At 42.4% G+C, this 19,241-nt stretch overlaps 2 non-coding genes across 2 annotated transcripts; both read left to right on the plus strand.

Annotated features, from left to right (window-relative positions):
• Nucleotides 1–5,645: 5,645 nt before the first annotated feature.
• Nucleotides 5,646–5,733, plus strand: trnar-ucg (transfer RNA arginine (anticodon UCG)). The gene is given in 2 exon segments: nucleotides 5,646–5,681; nucleotides 5,698–5,733. It is a non-coding gene; the product is annotated as a tRNA-Arg (tRNA).
• A 6,176-nt stretch (nucleotides 5,734–11,909) lies between these two features.
• Nucleotides 11,910–11,997, plus strand: trnar-ucg (transfer RNA arginine (anticodon UCG)). Its single transcript is given in 2 exon segments — nucleotides 11,910–11,945; nucleotides 11,962–11,997. It is a non-coding gene; the product is annotated as a tRNA-Arg (tRNA).
• The last annotated feature ends 7,244 nt before the right edge of the window (nucleotides 11,998–19,241 follow it).

Genomic DNA, 19,241 nt, shown 5'->3' on the forward strand with positions numbered 1-19,241 from the left:
ACATTCGGATCATAAGCACCGCTCCCATTGTCTGCTAATGGTTCTGCTGTTCACACTAACACCTCCTCTGGTGCATCCGTTGTTACTTTATTGCCCGCTTACCACCCACTTTGCCTTTTCGCATTGTGTCATTTATTATTCAATCACTCCTACGCTCCGCTGTATCACAGCATTCCCTTTTGTCCTTCCTCGCTGCCTATATTTTTCCAGGCGCTATTTTCGTGGAAAAATCTGTAAACTTTACATTTTTCTTTAAATATCGGAATGATCATCTGATTGAACTTGAGCCCGGGGAATGCATCCACAGAATGTTCACGGCCTGCTGAGTTTTACAGAATGTTTTGTTTTTGTTCATTGTGTTTCGGTATCCCTTTTAAGGTGATATGCTGGTCTGCCCGGGGTCATTCTCTGTCTCACCAAAATGGTGTGCTATCAGTATCGGATCATTATCTATCTGTTTAAAAGGAATGTGCTGTCTGTCCCGGATTTCAAATTTCAAATTACAAAAACTGCCTTAGGAGGGTGCAGAATGATTAGTTTGTTGGTGTGTTTGTGTAAGTGAGAGAGTGCGTGGAAACGTTCTGCGCGATCTTACTGTGCATTTCATGTCATGGGAGGAAAAATGCATTACATGCAACTTGAAGCCACACTGATTTGATTCAACACGCATTCGGGGACTGCCTGACAGGAGAAGAATCTGCTGTAGTATTTTGCTATTCCACATGTGAAAGAAGGCAAATTATATAAGTTAGAAACATAGCGATTTTAGCGAGAGCTTGCGGATGGGCTGTGTGACATGATGAGCTCCTTCCCCCTTATTTTCAAATACAAATCAAATCAAGACAAGACAAGACATGACTGACTGACTGGCTTTGTTTATGTAAATATATGTATCAATATTTATATATGCATATATTTACATACATTCCCTACTTTTTAACTTTCACAATTAATGTGCTTTGTCTGTTCTGCCTGCATTGGCTCTATTACATTTGACCTATTTCACAGCACACGCAGCTTCACTCTGATTCTGCAGAAAAGCACTCGCGACTTTAAAAGATGGGCTTTGTTGCCCACATCTTCCCTCGTGGCTTGTCTTACACCATGGGCTTACTGCGTTTGGGTATTTACTGACTGCACACCCTGATTTGCAGTGGATTTCATGCAGTCGCACAGACTTCGTTCAATCAAAAATATATCGATTAAGAAACAATTTTTTATTTATTTCAATCAAATCAAATTCAATTTTTTGCAATAAAATTGTAAATTTATTTATTTTCTTATTATGATAAATATATATATGTTTTAAATTGTCTGTTTGTCTGGGTTGGTTTTATTTCCCTCCCTATTTCCTGCTTGTCCATCACCTGTGGCTTCAACAACCGTCCCAGTCCCGCGTGCTTATGAGAACCGCGCTCAATCACGCACAACACAATTGCATTCAGGAATGATGGAAATCCCACTTTATTCTTCTGAAAGGCAACTGCTGTCCGTGAACGGTAATTCTACAGCTGTGTAAGAGGGATGTGCTTCCTGTCCAGGATCATTCGGTGTCTGTTTCAACGGGATGGTTGTCAGTTCCGGTTCATCAATTGCCCCTTTAAAACGTATTTTCTCATTATCCGGATCATCCTGTACAATTAAAAAGGAGTGTGATTATCAGCTGTGAGAACCGAATTGTTAAACTTTTGTGTTTCAAGCTACATTGACTTTGCCTGTGTCCGTGTACATCCATATCGCAGCGCATCTGTTCATGACTCAAAATATGCTCATGTTTTCCGATATCCACTCCTTGATGCAACCCTTGTCCCAAATTTGCTCTCAATATAAAAAACAACAAATTAAGTACCGCCGATAGCGGCCGCGTGGCCTAAAGGATAAGGTGTCTGACTTCGATTGTAACTGTGATCTTATGAGAACATTGCAGGTTCTAGTCCTGCAGCGGTCAGCTATCGCGCCGCGTGAAATTTTATATTCTTTGTTTTGATTCTGCCTCAAAACCAACCATCTCGGACAGTCACTCACCTGAAGTAAAGGAAGGCTGTGTGCTTTAAGAAGCTAATGGTACATTTTCATCACTGTCGATCTGGTTGCACGGGCAAAACAAGCGGTGAAGTAGACTTTCGTGCACATTATCTCTGTTTGAAAGCAAAAAGTAGGGGATGGATGTCTGACTTTGCAGTAAATCGGAGACAAGGTGACTGACAGGTTGAGGCAATGGACTGCTGATCCAGTATGCCCCCAGCTTCGTTGTTATTGTGTTAAACATTTTCCCCTAGTTTTTTTATTCAATCACATTTATCCTCATTGCCAAATTCACCTTTTACTGAAAAGGATGCAACTCGTTGGTGAAGTAATGTCACAAAAAATAATCACTTCATCAAAGGGAAAACATTAGCAGGACGATGTATAGGGGGACTCATGAGATCGGTCTCTGAGAGTCAGCACAGGCACGATGGGCCGAATAGCAAACTAACGTCAGCAACTGAGAGCGACGTTTCTCACTGTCGGTGGCTCGTTGGTGTAGGGGTATGATTCTCGCTTTGGGATTATAATAATTCCAAATGCGAGAGGTCCCGGGTTCAAATCGCGGACGAGCCCTGCCAACTTTTAGTCAAAAAACGACGTCTCAGCCGGTCGACATGTGAGAAAACTGATATGTTTCAAATTAAAACGTGTGATTGCACTCCGTTGTTCACACAGCGTCTAAAAATCCTGGAGATTCACAGGAGCAAAGTGAAACTCACCGAACTGAGTAAAATTCATATCTCTCAGATGTACTCGGCTCTGCGTCTCATTGGACAACCGAAACCCCGGTTTGATTCCGGCAAATACTTGATCAGTGTATCTTCCTTTCTGCACGCATGAGCTCACCTCCAAAGGGATAAGCATACATTCAACGTCAATCTCAAATTCAACTTGAAACAGACTCTGCCCTGAATATGATTGCGTCCTGTTTCTCTCGCGCTGAAAAGATGTGAGAAGCTGGCTTTGGATTTAGTCCCTTGGCTGCCGAATTTAAATCATGCAGGAAATCAATCCGGGGTGGCCAAGCTGCCTGGTCTGATTAAAAGGCGTTCAAACCCTACATTCCAGGCATGTTATAGTGTTCTGGCCTCAACATTCGGTTCAACGTATCGGATCATAAGCACCGCTCCCATTGTCTGCTAATGGTTCTGCTGTTCACACTAACACCTCCTCTGGTCCATCCTTTGTTACTTTATTGCCCGCTTACCACCCACTTTGCCTTTTCGCATTGTGCCATTTATTATTCAATCACTCCTACGCTCCACTGTATCACAAACATTCCCTTTTGTCCTTCCTCGCTGCCTATTTTTTTCCAGGCGCTATTTTCGTGGAAAAATCTGTAAACTTTACATTTTTCTTAAAAGATCGGAATGATCATCTGACTGAACGTGAGCCCGGGAAATTCATCCACAGAATGTTCACGGCCTGCTGAGTTTTACAGAATGCTTTGTTTTTGTTCATTGTGTTTCTGTATCCCTTTTAAGGTGATGTGCTGGTCTGCCTGGGGTCATTCTCTGTCTCTCCAAAATGGTGTGCTATCAGTATCGGATCATTATCTATCTGTTTAAAAGGAATGTGCTGTCGGTCCCGAATTTCAAATTTCAAATTTCAAAAACTGCCTTTGGAGGGTGCAGAATTTTTAGTTTGTTGGAGTGTTTGTGTAAGTGAGAGAGTGCGTGGAAACGTTCTGCGCGATCTTACTGTGCATTTCATGTCATGGGAGGAAAAATGCATTACATGCAACTTGAAGCCACACTGATTTGATTCAACACGCATTCGGGGACTGCCTGACAGGAGAAGGATCTGCTGTGGGATTTTGCTATTCCACATGTGAAAGAAGGCAAATTATATAAGTTAGAAACATAGCGATTTTAGCGAGAGCTTGCGGATGGGCTGTGTGACATGATGAGCTCCTTCCCCCTTATTTTCAAATACAAATCAAATCAAGACAAGACAAGACATGACTGACTGACTGACTTTGTTTATATAAATATATGTATCAATATTTATATATGCATATATTTACATAGATTCCCTACTTTTTAACTTTGACAATAAATGTGCTTTTCTGTTCTGCCTGCATTGGCTCTATTACATTTGACCTCTTTCACAGCACACGCAGCTTCTGTCTGATCCTGCAGAAAAGCAATCGCGACTTTAAAAGATGGCCTTTGTTGCCCACATCTTCCCTTGTGGCTTGTCTTACACCATGGGCTTACTGTGTTTGGGTATTTACTGACTGCACACCCTGATTTGCAGTGGATTTCATGCAGTCGCACAGACTTCGTTCAATCAAAAATATATAGATTAAGAAACAATTTTGTATTTATTTCAATCAAATCAAATTCAATTTTTTGCAATAAAATTGTAAATTTATTTATTGTCTTATTGTGATAAATATATATATGTTTTAAATTGTCTGTTTGTCTGGGTTGGTTTTATTTCCCTCCCTCTTTCCTGCTTGTCTGTCACCTGTGGCTTCAACAACCGTCCCAGTCCCGCGTGCTCATGAGAACCGCGCTCAATCACGCACAACACAATTGCATTCAGGAATGATGGAAATCCCACTTTATTCTTCTGAAAGGCAACTGCTGTCCGTGAACGGCAATTCTACAGCTGTGTAAGACGGATGTGCTTCCTGTCCAGGATCATTCGGTGTCTGTTTCAACGGGATGGTTGTCAGTTCCGGTTCATCAATTGCCCCTTTAAAACGTATTTTCTCATTATCCGGATCATCCTGTACAATTAAAAAAGAGTGTGATTATCAGCTGTGAGAACCGAATTGTTAAACGTTTGTGTTTCAACCTACATTGACTTTGCCTGTGTCCGTGTACATCCATATCGCAGCGCATCTGTTCATTACTCAAAATATGCTCATGTTTTCCGATATCCACTCCTTGATGCAACCCTTGTCCCAAATTTGCTCTCAATATAAAAAACAACAAATTAAGTACCGCCGATAGCGGCCGCGTGGCCTAAAGGATAAGGTGTCTGACTTCGATTGTAACTGTGATCTTATGAGAAGATTGCAGGTTCTAGTCCTGCAGCGGTCAGCTATCGCGCCGCGTGAAATTTTATATTCTTTGTTTTGATTCTGCCTCAAAACCAACCATCTCGGACAGTCACTCACCTGAAGTAAAGGAAGGCTGTGTGCTTTAAGAAGCTAATGGTACATTTTCATCACTGTCGATCTGGTTGCACGGGCAAAACAAGCGGTGAAGTAGACTTTCGTGCACATTATCTCTGTTTGAAAGCAAAAAGTAGGGGATGGATGTCTGACTTTGCAGTAAATAGGAGACAAGGTGACTGACAGGTTGAGGCAATGGACTGCTGATCCCGCATGCCCCCAGCTTCGTCGTTATTGTGTTAAACATTTTCCCCTAGTTTTTTTATTCAATCACATTTATCCTCATTGCCAAATTCAACTTTTACTGAAAAGGATGCAGCTCGTTGGTGAAGTAATGTCACAAAAAATAATCACTTCATCAAAGGGAAAACACGAGCAGGACGATGGAAAGGGGGACTCATGAGATCGGTCTCTGAGAGTCAGCACAGGCACGATGGGCCGAATAGCAAACTAACGTCAGAAACTGAGAGCTACGTCCTTCACTGTCGGCGGCTCGTTGGTCTAGGGGTATGATTCTCGCTTTCGGATCATAATAATTGAAATGCGAGAGGTCCCGGGTTCAAATCCCGGACGAGCCTTGCCAACTTTTAGTCAAAAAACGACTTCTCAGCCGGTCGACATGTGAGAAAACTGATATGTTTCAAATTAAAACGTGTGATTGCACTCCGTTGTTCACACAGCGTCTAAAAATCCTGGAGATTCACAGGAGCAAAGTGAAACTCACCGAACTGAGCAAAGTTCATGTCTCTCAGATGTACTCGGCTCTGCGTCTCATTGGACAACGTCAACTCCGGTTTGATTCCGTCAAATACTTGATCAGTGTATCTTCCTTTCTGCACGCATGAGCTCACCTCCAAAGGGATAAGCATACATTCAACGTCAATCTCAAATTCAACTTGAAACAGACTCTGCCCTGAATATGATTGCGTCCTGTTTCTCTCGCGCTGAAAAGATGTGAGAAGCTGGCTTTGGATTTAGTCCCTTGGCTGCCGAATTTAAATCATGCAGGAAATCAATCCGGGGTGGCCAAGCTGCCTGGTCTGATTAAAAGGCGTTCAAACCCTACATTCCAGGCATGTTATAGTGTTCTGGCCTCAACATTCGGTTCAACGTATCGGATCATAAGCACCGCTCCCATTGTCTGCTAATGGTTCTGCTGTTCACACTAACACCTCCTCTGGTCCTTCCTTTGTTACTTTATTGCCCGCTTACCACCCACTTTGCCTTTTCGCATTGTGCCATTTATTATTCAATCACTCCTACGCTCCACTGTATCACAAGCACTCCCTTTTGTCCTTCCTCGCTGCCTATTTTTTTCCAGGCGCTATTTTCGTGGAAAAATCTGTAAACTTTACATTTTTCTTAAAAGATCGGAATGATCATCCGACTGAACGTGAGCCCGGGAAATTCATCCACAGAATGTTCACGGCCTGCAGAGTTTTACAGAATGCTTTGTTTTTGTTCATTGTGTTTCTGTATCCCTTTTAAGGTGATGTGCTGGTCTGCCCGGGGTCATTCTCTGTCTCTACAAAATGGTGTGCTATCAGTATCGGATCATTATCTATCTGTTTAAAAGGAATGTGCTGTCTGTCCCGGATTTCAAATTTCAAATTTCAAAAACTGCCTTTGGAGCGTGCAGAATTTTTAGTTTGTTGGAGTGTTTGTGTAAGTGAGAGAGTGCGTGGAAACGTTCTGCGCGATCTTACTGTGCATTTCATGTCATGGGAGGAAAAATGCATTACATGCAACTTGAAGCCACACTGATTTGATTCAACACGCATTCGGGGACTGCCTGACAGGAGAAGAATCTGCTGTGGGATTTTGCTATTCCACATGTGAAAGAAGGCAAATTATATAAGTTAGAAACATAGCGATTTTAGCGAGAGCTTGCGGATGGGCTGTGTGACATGATGAGCTCCTTCCCCCTTATTTTCAAATACAAATCAAATCAAGACAAGACAAGACATGACTGACTGACTGACTTTGTTTATATAAATATATATATCAATATTTATATATGCATATATTTACATACATTCCCTACTTTTTAACTTTCACAATAAATGTGCTTTGTCTGTTCTGCCTGCATTGGCTCTATTACATTTGACCTATTTCACAGCACACGCAGCTTCACTCTGATCCTGCAGAAAAGCACTCGCGACTTTAAAAGATGGGCTTTGTTGTCCACATCTTCCCTCGTGGCTTGTCTTACACCATGTGTTCACTGTGTTTGGGTATTTACTGACTGCACACCCTGATTTCCAGTGGATTTCATGCAGTCGCACAGACTTCGTTCAATCAAAAATATATAGATTAAGAAACAATTATTTATTTATTTCAATCAAATCAAATTAAATTTTTTGCAATAAAATTGTAAATTTATTTATTTTCTTATCATGATAAATATATATATGTTTTAAATTGTCTGTTTGACTGGGTTGGTTTTATTTCCCTCCCTCTTTCCTGCTTGTCTGTCACCTGTGGCTTCAACAACCGTCCCAGTCCCGCGCGCTCATGAGAACCGCGCTCAATCACGCACAACACAATTGCATTCAGGAATGATAGAAATCCCACTTTATTCTTCTGAAAGGCAACTGCTGTCCGTGAAGGGCAATTCTACAGCTGTGTAAGATGGATGTGCTTCCTGTCCAGGATCATTCGGTGTCTGTTTCAACGGGATGGTTGTCAGTTCCGGTTCATCAATTGCCCCTTTAAAACGTATTTTCTCATTATCCGGATCATCCTGTACATTTAAAAAGGAGTGTGATTATCAGCTGTGAGAACGGAATTGTTAAACTGTTGTGTTTCAAGCTATATTGACTTTGCCTGTGTCCGTGTACATCCATATCGCAGCGCATCTGTTCATTACTCAAAATATGCTCATGTTTTCCGATATCCACTCCTTGATGCAACCCTTGTCCCAAATTTGCTCTCAATATAAAAAACAACAAATTATGCACCGACGATAGCGGCCGCGTGGCCTAAAGGATAAGGTGTCTGACTTCGATTGTAACTGTGATCTTATGAGAAGATTGCAGGTTCTAGTCCTGCAGCGGTCAGCTATCGCGCCGAGTGAAATTTTATATTCTTTGTTTTGATTCTGCCTCAAAACCAACCATCTCGGACAGTCACTCACCTGAAGTAAAGGAAGGCTGTGTGCTTTAAGAAGCTAATGGCATATTTTCATCACTGTCGATCTGGTTGCACGGGCAAAACAAGCGGTGAAGTAGACTTTCGTGCACATTATTTCTGTTTGAATGCAAAAATAGGGGATGGATGTCTGACTTTGCAGTAGATAGGAGACAAGGTGACTGACAGGTTGAGGCAATGGACTGCTGATCCAGTATGCCCCCAGCTTCGTCGTTATTGTGTTAAACGCTTTCCCCTCGTTTTTTTATTCAATCACATTTATCCTCATTGCCAAATTCACCTTTTACTGAAAAGGATGCAGCTCGTTGGTGAAGTAATGTCACAAAAAATAATCACTTCATCAAAGGGAAAACACGAGCAGGACGATGGAAAGGGGGACTCATGAGATCGGTCTCTGAGAGTCAGCACAGGCACGATTGGCCGAATAGCAAACTAACGTCAGAAACTGAGAGCTACGTCCTTCACTGTCGGCGGGTCGTTGGTCTAGGGGTATGATTCTCGCTTTGGGATCATAATAATTGAAATGCGAGAGGTCCCTGGTTCAAATCCCGGACGAGCCCTGCCAACTTTTAGTCAAAAAACGACTTCTCAGCCGGTCGACATGTGAGAAAACTGACATGTTTCAAATTAAAACGTGTGATTGCACTCCGTTGTTCACACAGCGTCTAAAAATCGTGGAGATTCACAGGAGCAAAGTGAAACTCACCGAACTGAGTAAAGTTCATGTCTCTCAGATGTACTCGGCTCTGCGTCTCATTGGACAACGTCAACCCCGGTTTGGTTCCGGCAAATACTTGATCAGTGTATCTTCCTTTCTGCACGCATGAGCTCACCTCCAAAGGGATAAGCATACATTCAACGTCAATCTCAAATTCAACTTGAAACAGACTCTGCCCTGAATATGATTGCGTCCTGTTTCTCTCGCGCTGAAAAGATGTGAGAAGCTGGCTTTGGATTTGGTCCCTTGGCTGCCGAATTTAAATCATGCAGGAAATCAATCCGGGGTGGCCAAGCTGCCTGGTCTGATTAAAAGCCGTTCAAACCCTACATTCCAGGCATGTTATAGTGTTCTGGCCTCAACATTCGGTTCAACGTATCGGATCATAAGCACCGCTCCCATTGTCTGCTAATGGTTCTGCTGTTCACACTAACACCTCCTCTGGTCCATCCTTTGTTACTTTATTGCCCGCTTACCACCCACTTTGCCTTTTCGCATTGTGCCATTTATTATTCAATCACTCCTACGCTCCACTGTATCACAAACATTCCCTTTTGTCCTTCCTCGCTGCCTATTTTTTTCCAGGCGCTATTTTCGTGGAAAAATCTGTAAACTTTACATTTTTCTTAAAAGATCGGAATGATCATCCGACTGAACGTGAGCCCGGGAAATTCATCCACAGAATGTTCACGGCCTGCTGAGTTTTACAGAATGCTTTGTTTTTGTTCATTGTGTTTCTGTATCCCTTTTAAGGTGATGTGCTGGTCTGCCTGGGGTCATTCTCTGTCTCTCCAAAATGGTGTGCTATCAGTATCGGATCATTATCTATCTGTTTAAAAGGAATGTGCTGTCGGTCCCGGATTTCAAATTTCAAATTTCAAAAACTGCCTTTGGAGGGTGCAGAATTTTTAGTTTGTTGGAGTGTTTGTGTAAGTGAGAGAGTGCGTGGAAACGTTCTGCGCGATCTTACTGTGCATTTCATGTCATGGGAGGAAAAATGGATTACATGCAACTTGAAGCCACACTGATTTGATTCAACACGCATTCGGGGACTGCCTGACAGGAGAAGAATCTGCTGTGGGATTTTGCTATTCCACATGTGAAAGAAGGCAAATTATATAAGTTAGAAACATAGCGATTTTAGCGAGAGCTTGCGGATGGGCTGTGTGACATGATGAGCTCCTTCCCCCTTATTTTCAAATACAAATCAAATCAAGACAAGACAAGACATGACTGACTGACTGACTTTGTTTATATAAATATATGTATCAATATTTATATATGCATATATTTACATACATTCCCTACTTTTTAACTTTGACAATAAATGTGCTTTTCTGTTCTGCCTGCATTGGCTCTATTACATTTGACCTCTTTCACAGCACACGCAGCTTCTGTCTGATCCTGCAGAAAAGCAATCGCGACTTTAAAAGATGGCCTTTGTTGCCCACATCTTCCCTTGTGGCTTGTCTTACACCATGGGCTTACTGTGTTTGGGTATTTACTGACTGCACACCCTGATTTGCAGTGGATTTCATGCAGTCGCACAGACTTCATTCAATCAAAAATATATAGATTAAGAAACAATTTTGTATTTATTTCAATCAAATCAAATTCAATTTTTTGCAATAAAATTGTAAATTTATTTATTGTCTTATTGTGATAAATATATATATGTTTTAAATTGTCTGTTTGTCTGGGTTGGTTTTATTTCCCTCCCTCTTTCCTGCTTGTCTATCACCTGTGGCTTCAACAACCGTCCCAGTCCCGCGTGCTCATGAGAACCGCGCTCAATCACGCACAACACAATTGCATTCAGGAATGATGGAAATCCCACTTTATTCTTCTGAAAGGCAACTGCTGTCCGTGAACGGCAATTCTACAGCTGTGTAAGACGGATGTGCTTCCTGTCCAGGATCATTCGGTGTCTGTTTCAACGGGATGGTTGTCAGTTCCGGTTCATCAATTGCCCCTTTAAAACGTATTTTCTCATTATCCGGATCATCCTGTACAATTAAAAAAGAGTGTGATTATCAGCTGTGAGAACCGAATTGTTAAACGTTTGTGTTTCAAGCTACATTGACTTTGCCTGTGTCCGTGTACATCCATATCGCAGCGCATCTGTTCATTACTCAAAATATGCTCATGTTTTCCGATATCCACTCCTTGATGCAACCCTTGTCCCAAATTTGCTCTCAATATAAAAAACAACAAATTAAGTACCGCCGATAGCGGCCGCGTGGCCTAAAGGATAAGGTGTCTGACTTCGATTGTAACTGTGATCTTATGAGAAGATTGCAGGTTCTAGTCCTGCAGCGGTCAGCTATCGCGCCGCGTGAAATTTTATATTCTTTGTTTGGATTCTGCCTCAAAACCAACCATCTCGGACAGTCACTCACCTGAAGTAAAGGAAGGCTGTGTGCTTTAAGAAGCTAATGGTACATTTTCTTCACTGTCGATCTGGTTGCACGGGCAAAACAAGCGGTGAAGTAGACTTTCGTGCACATTATCTCTGTTTGAAAGCAAAAAGTAGGGGATGGATGTCTGACTTTGCAGTAAATAGGAGACAAGGTGACTGACAGGTTGAGGCAATGGACTGCTGATCCCGCATGCCCCCAGCTTCGTCGTTATTGTGTTAAACATTTTCCCCTAGTGTTTTTATTCAATCACATTTATCCTCATTGCCAAATTCAACTTTTACTGAAAAGGATGCAGCTCGTTGGTGAAGTAATGTCACAAAAAATAATCACTTCATCAAAGGGAAAACACGAGCAGGACGATGGAAAGGGGGACTCATGAGATCGGTCTCTGAGAGTCAGCACAGGCACGATGGGCCGAATAGCAAACTAACGTCAGAAACTGAGAGCTACGTCCTTCACTGTCGGCGGCTCGTTGGTCTAGGGGTATGATTCTCGCTTTCGGATCATAATAATTGAAATGCGAGAGGTCCCGGGTTCAAATCCCGGACGAGCCCTGCCAACTTTTAGTCAAAAAACGACTTCTCAGCCGGTCGACATGTGAGAAAACTGATATGTTTCAAATTAAAACGTGTGATTGCACTCCGTTGTTCACACAGCGTCTAAAAATCCTGCAGATTCACAGGAGCAAAGTGAAACTCACCGAACTGAGCAAAGTTCATGTCTCTCAGATGTACTCGGCTCTGCGTCTCATTGGACAACGTCAACTCCGGTTTGATTCCGGCAAATACTTGATCAGTGTATCTTCCTTTCTGCACGCATGAGCTCACCTCCAAAGGGATAAGCATACATTCAACGTCAATCTCAAATTCAACTTGAAACAGACTCTGCCCTGAATATGATTGCGTCCTGTTTCTCTCGCGCTGAAAAGATGTGAGAAGCTGGCTTTGGATTTAGTCCCTTGGCTGCCGAATTTAAATCATGCAGGAAATCAATCCGGGGTGGCCAAGCTGCCTGGTCTGATTAAAAGGCGTTCAAACCCTACATTCCAGGCATGTTATAGTGTTCTGGCCTCAACATTCGGTTCAACGTATCGGATCATAAGCACCGCTCCCATTGTCTGCTAATGGTTCTGCTGTTCACACTAACACCTCCTCTGGTCCTTCCTTTGTTACTTTATTGCCCGCTTACCACCCACTTTGCCTTTTCGCATTGTGCCATTTATTATTCAATCACTCCTACGCTCCACTGTATCACAAGCATTCCCTTTTGTCCTTCCTCGCTGCCTATTTTTTTCCAGGCGCTATTTTCGTGGAAAAATCTGTAAACTTTACATTTTTCTTAAAAGATCGGAATGATCATCCGACTGAACGTGAGCCCGGGAAATTCATCCACAGAATGTTCACGGCCTGCAGAGTTTTACAGAATGCTTTGTTTTTGTTCATTGTGTTTCTGTATCCATTTTAAGGTGATGTGCTGGTCTGCCCGGAGTCATTCTCTGTCTCTACAAAATGGTGTGCTATCAGTATCGGATCATTATCTATCTGTTTAAAAGGAATGTGCTGTCTGTCCCGGATTTCAAATTTCAAATTTCAAAAACTGCCTTTGGAGGGTGCAGAATTTTTAGTTTGTTGGAGTGTTTGTGTAAGTGAGAGAGTGCGTGGAAACGTTCTGCGCGATCTTACTGTGCATTTCATGTCATGGGAGGAAAAATGCATTACATGCAACTTGAAGCCACACTGATTTGATTCAACACGCATTCGGGGACTGCCTGACAGGAGAAGAATCTGCTGTGGGATTTTGCTATTCCACATGTGAAAGAAGGCAAATTATATAAGTTAGAAACATAGCGATTTTAGCGAGAGCTTGCGGATGGGCTGTGTGACATGATGAGCTCCTTCCCCCTTATTTTCAAATACAAATCAAATCAAGACAAGACAAGACATGACTGACTGACTGACTTTGTTTATATAAATATATGTATCAATATTTATATATGCATATATTTACATAGATTCCCTACTTTTTAACTTTGACAATAAATGTGCTTTTCTGTTCTGCCTGCATTGGCTCTATTACATTTGACCTCTTTCACAGCACACGCAGCTTCTGTCTGATCCTGCAGAAAAGCAATCGCGACTTTAAAAGATGGCCTTTGTTGCCCACATCTTCCCTTGTGGCTTGTCTTACACCATGGGCTTACTGTGTTTGGGTATTTACTGACTGCACACCCTGATTTGCAGTGGATTTCATGCAGTCGCACAGACTTCGTTCAATCAAAAATATATAGATTAAGAAACAATTTTGTATTTATTTCAATCAAATCAAATTCAATTTTTTGCAATAAAATTGTAAATTTATTTATTGTCTTATTGTGATAAATATATATATGTTTTAAATTGTCTGTTTGTCTGGGTTGGTTTTATTTCCCTCCCTCTTTCCTGCTTGTCTGTCACCTGTGGCTTCAACAACCGTCCCAGTCCCGCGTGCTCATGAGAACCGCGCTCAATCACGCACAACACAATTGCATTCAGGAATGATGGAAATCCCACTTTATTCTTCTGAAAGGCAACTGCTGTCCGTGAACGGCAATTCTACAGCTGTGTAAGACGGATGTGCTTCCTGTCCAGGATCATTCGGTGTCTGTTTCAACGGGATGGTTGTCAGTTCCGGTTCATCAATTGCCCCTTTAAAACGTATTTTCTCATTATCCGGATCATCCTGTACAATTAAAAAAGAGTGTGATTATCAGCTGTGAGAACCGAATTGTTAAACGTTTGTGTTTCAACCTACATTGACTTTGCCTGTGTCCGTGTACATCCATATCGCAGCGCATCTGTTCATTACTCAAAATATGCTCATGTTTTCCGATATCCACTCCTTGATGCAACCCTTGTCCCAAATTTGCTCTCAATATAAAAAACAACAAATTAAGTACCGCCGATAGCGGCCGCGTGGCCTAAAGGATAAGGTGTCTGACTTCGATTGTAACTGTGATCTTATGAGAAGATTGCAGGTTCTAGTCCTGCAGCGGTCAGCTATCGCGCCGCGTGAAATTTTATATTCTTTGTTTGGATTCTGCCTCAAAACCAACCATCTCGGACAGTCACTCACCTGAAGTAAAGGAAGGCTGTGTGCTTTAAGAAGCTAATGGTACATTTTCATCACTGTCGATCTGGTTGCACGGGCAAAACAAGCGGTGAAGTAGACTTTCGTGCACATTATCTCTGTTTGAAAGCAAAAAGTAGGGGATGGATGTCTGACTTTGCAGTAAATAGGAGACAAGGTGACTGACAGGTTGAGGCAATGGACTGCTGATCCAGTATGCCCCCAGCTTCGTCGTTATTGTGTTAAACGCTTTCCCCTCGTTTTTTTATTCAATCACATTTATCCTCATTGCCAAATTCACCTTTTACTGAAAAGGATGCAGCTCGTTGGTGAAGTAATGTCACAAAAAATAATCACTTCATCAAAGGGAAAACACGAGCAGGACGATGGAAAGGGGGACTCATGAGATCGGTCTCTGAGAGTCAGCACAGGCACGATTGGCCGAATAGCAAACTAACGTCAGAAACTGAGAGCTACGTCCTTCACTGTCGGCGGGTCGTTGGTCTAGGGGTATGATTCTCGCTTTGGGATCATAATAATTGAAATGCGAGAGGTCCCTGGTTCAAATCCCGGACGAGCCCTGCCAACTTTTAGTCAAAAAACGACTTCTCAGCCGGTCGACATGTGAGAAAACTGACATGTTTCAAATTAAAACGTGTGATTGCACTCCGTTGTTCACACAGCGTCTAAAAATCGTGGAGATTCACAGGAGCAAAGTGAAACTCACCGAACTGAGTAAAGTTCATGTCTCTCAGATGTACTCGGCTCTGCGTCTCATTGGACAACGTCAACCCCGGTTTGGTTCCGGCAAATACTTGATCAGTGTATCTTCCTTTCTGCACGCATGAGCTCACCTCCAAAGGGATAAGCATACATTCAACGTCAATCTCAAATTCAACTTGAAACAGACTCTGCCCTGAATATGATTGCGTCCTGTTTCTCTCGCGCTGAAAAGATGTGAGAAGCTGGCTTTGGATTTGGTCCCTTGGCTGCCGAATTTAAATCATGCAGGAAATCAATCCGGGGTGGCCAAGCTGCCTGGTCTGATTAAAAGCCGTTCAAACCCTACATTCCAGGCATGTTATAGTGTTCTGGCCTCAACATTCGGTTCAACGTATCGGATCATAAGCACCGCTCCCATTGTCTGCTAATGGTTCTGCTGTTCACACTAACACCTCCTCTGGTCCATCCTTTGTTACTTTATTGCCCGCTTACCACCCACTTTGCCTTTTCGCATTGTGCCATTTATTATTCAATCACTCCTACGCTCCACTGTATCACAAACATTCCCTTTTGTCCTTCCTCGCTGCCTATTTTTTTCCAGGCGCTATTTTCGTGGAAAAATCTGTAAACTTTACATTTTTCTTAAAAGATCGGAATGATCATCCGACTGAACGTGAGCCCGGGAAATTCATCCACAGAATGTTCACGGCCTGCTGAGTTTTACAGAATGCTTTGTTTTTGTTCATTGTGTTTCTGTATCCCTTTTAAGGTGATGTGCTGGTCTGCCTGGGGTCATTCTCTGTCTCTCCAAAATGGTGTGCTATCAGTATCGGATCATTATCTATCTGTTTAAAAGGAATGTGCTGTCGGTCCCGGATTTCAAATTTCAAATTTCAAAAACTGCCTTTGGAGGGTGCAGAATTTTTAGTTTGTTGGAGTGTTTGTGTAAGTGAGAGAGTGCGTGGAAACGTTCTGCGCGATCTTACTGTGCATTTCATGTCATGGGAGGAAAAATGGATTACATGCAACTTGAAGCCACACTGATTTGATTCAACACGCATTCGGGGACTGCCTGACAGGAGAAGAATCTGCTGTGGGATTTTGCTATTCCACATGTGAAAGAAGGCAAATTATATAAGTTAGAAACATAGCGATTTTAGCGAGAGCTTGCGGATGGGCTGTGTGACATGATGAGCTCCTTCCCCCTTATTTTCAAATACAAATCAAATCAAGACAAGACAAGACATGACTGACTGACTGACTTTGTTTATATAAATATATGTATCAATATTTATATATGCATATATTTACATACATTCCCTACTTTTTAACTTTGACAATAAATGTGCTTTTCTGTTCTGCCTGCATTGGCTCTATTACATTTGACCTCTTTCACAGCACACGCAGCTTCTGTCTGATCCTGCAGAAAAGCAATCGCGACTTTAAAAGATGGCCTTTGTTGCCCACATCTTCCCTTGTGGCTTGTCTTACACCATGGGCTTACTGTGTTTGGGTATTTACTGACTGCACACCCTGATTTGCAGTGGATTTCATGCAGTCGCACAGACTTCGTTCAATCAAAAATATATAGATTAAGAAACAATTTTGTATTTATTTCAATCAAATCAAATTCAATTTTTTGCAATAAAATTGTAAATTTATTTATTGTCTTATTGTGATAAATATATATATGTTTTAAATTGTCTGTTTGTCTGGGTTGGTTTTATTTCCCTCCCTCTTTCCTGCTTGTCTATCACCTGTGGCTTCAACAACCGTCCCAGTCCCGCGTGCTCATGAGAACCGCGCTCAATCACGCACAACACAATTGCATTCAGGAATGATGGAAATCCCACTTTATTCTTCTGAAAGGGAACTGCTGTCCGTGAACGGCAATTCTACAGCTGTGTAAGACGGATGTGCTTCCTGTCCAGGATCATTCGGTGTCTGTTTCAACGGGATGGTTGTCAGTTCCGGTTCATCAATTGCCCCTTTAAAACGTATTTTCTCATTATCCGGATCATCCTGTACAATTAAAAAAGAGTGTGATTATCAGCTGTGAGAACCGAATTGTTAAACGTTTGTGTTTCAAGCTACATTGACTTTGCCTGTGTCCGTGTAAATCCATATCGCAGCGCATCTGTTCATTACTCAAAATATGCTCATGTTTTCCGATATCCACTCCTTGATGCAACCCTTGTCCCAAATTTGCTCTCAATATAAAAAACAACAAATTAAGTACCGCCGATAGCGGCCGCGTGGCCTAAAGGATAAGGTGTCTGACTTCGATTGTAACTGTGATCTTATGAGAAGATTGCAGGTTCTAGTCCTGCAGCGGTCAGCTATCGCACCGCGTGAAATTTTATATTCTTTGTTTGGATTCTGCCTCAAAACCAACCATCTCGGACAGTCACTCACCTGAAGTAAAGGAAGGCTGTGTGCTTTAAGAAGCTAATGGTACATTTTCATCACTGTCGATCTGGTTGCACGGGCAAAACAAGCGGTGAAGTAGACTTTTGTGCACATTATCTCTGTTTGAAAGCAAAAAGTAGGGGATGGATGTCTGACTTTGCAGTAAATAGGAGACAAGGTGACTGACAGGTTGAGGCAATGGACTGCTGATCCCGCCTGTCCCCAGCTTCGTCGTTATTGTGTTAAACATTTACCCCTAGTTTTTTTATTCAATCACATTTATCCTCATTGCCAAATTCACCTTTTACTGAAAAGGATGCAGCTCGTTGGTGAAGTAACGTCACAAAAAATAATCACTTCATCAAAGGGAAAACACGAGCAGGACGATGGAAAGGGGGACTCATGAGATCGGTCTCTGAGAGTCAGCACAGGCACGATGGGCCGAATAGCAAACTAATGTCAGAAACTGAGAGCTACGTCCTTCACTGTCGGCGGCTCGTTGGTCTAGGGGTATGATTCTCGCTTTCGGATCATAATAATTGAAATGTGAGAAGTCCCGGGTTCAAATCCCGGACGAGCCCTGCCAACTTTTAGTCAAAAAACGACTTCTCAGCCGGTCGACATGTGAGAAAACTGATATGTTTCAAATTAAAACGTGTGATTGCACTCCGTTGTTCACACAGCGTCTAAAAATCCTGGAGATTCACAAAAGCAAAGTGAAACTCACCGAACTGAGCAAAGTTCATGTCTCTCAGATGTACTCGGCTCTGCGTCTCATTGGACAACGTCAACTCCGGTTTGATTCCGGCAAATACTTGATCAGTGTATCTTCCTTTCTGCACGCATGAGCTCACCTCCAAAGGGATAAGCATACATTCAACGTCAATCTCAAATTCAACTTGAAACAGACTCTGCCCTGAATATGATTGCGTCCTGTTTCTCTCGCGCTGAAAAGATGTGAGAAGCTGGCTTTGGATTTAGTCCCTTGGCTGCCGAATTTAAATCATGCAGGAAATCAATCCGGGGTGGCCAAGCTGCCTGGTCTGATTAAAAGGCGTTCAAACCCTACATTCCAGGCATGTTATAGTGTTCTGGCCTCAACATTCGGTTCAACGTATCGGATCATAAGCACCGCTCCCATTGTCTGCTAATGGTTCTGCTGTTCACACTAACACCTCCTCTGGTCCTTCCTTTGTTACTTTATTGCCCGCTTACCACCCACTTTGCCTTTTCGCATTGTGCCATTTATTATTCAATCACTCCTACGCTCCACTGTATCACAAGCATTCCCTTTTGTCCTTCCTCGCTGCCTATTTTTTTCCAGGCGCTATTTTCGTGGAAAAATCTGTAAACTTTACATTTTTCTTAAAAGATCGGAATGATCATCCGACTGAACGTGAGCCCGGGAAATTCATCCACAGAATGTTCACGGCCTGCAGAGTTTTACAGAATGCTTTGTTTTTGTTCATTGTGTTTCTGTATCCATTTTAAGGTGATGTGCTGGTCTGCCCGGAGTCATTCTCTGTCTCTACAAAATGGTGTGCTATCAGTATCGGATCAT

Source organism: Pristiophorus japonicus, unplaced genomic scaffold (assembly GCF_044704955.1).
Source record: "Pristiophorus japonicus isolate sPriJap1 unplaced genomic scaffold, sPriJap1.hap1 HAP1_SCAFFOLD_61, whole genome shotgun sequence".
Lineage (NCBI taxonomy): Eukaryota > Metazoa > Chordata > Chondrichthyes > Pristiophoridae > Pristiophorus > Pristiophorus japonicus.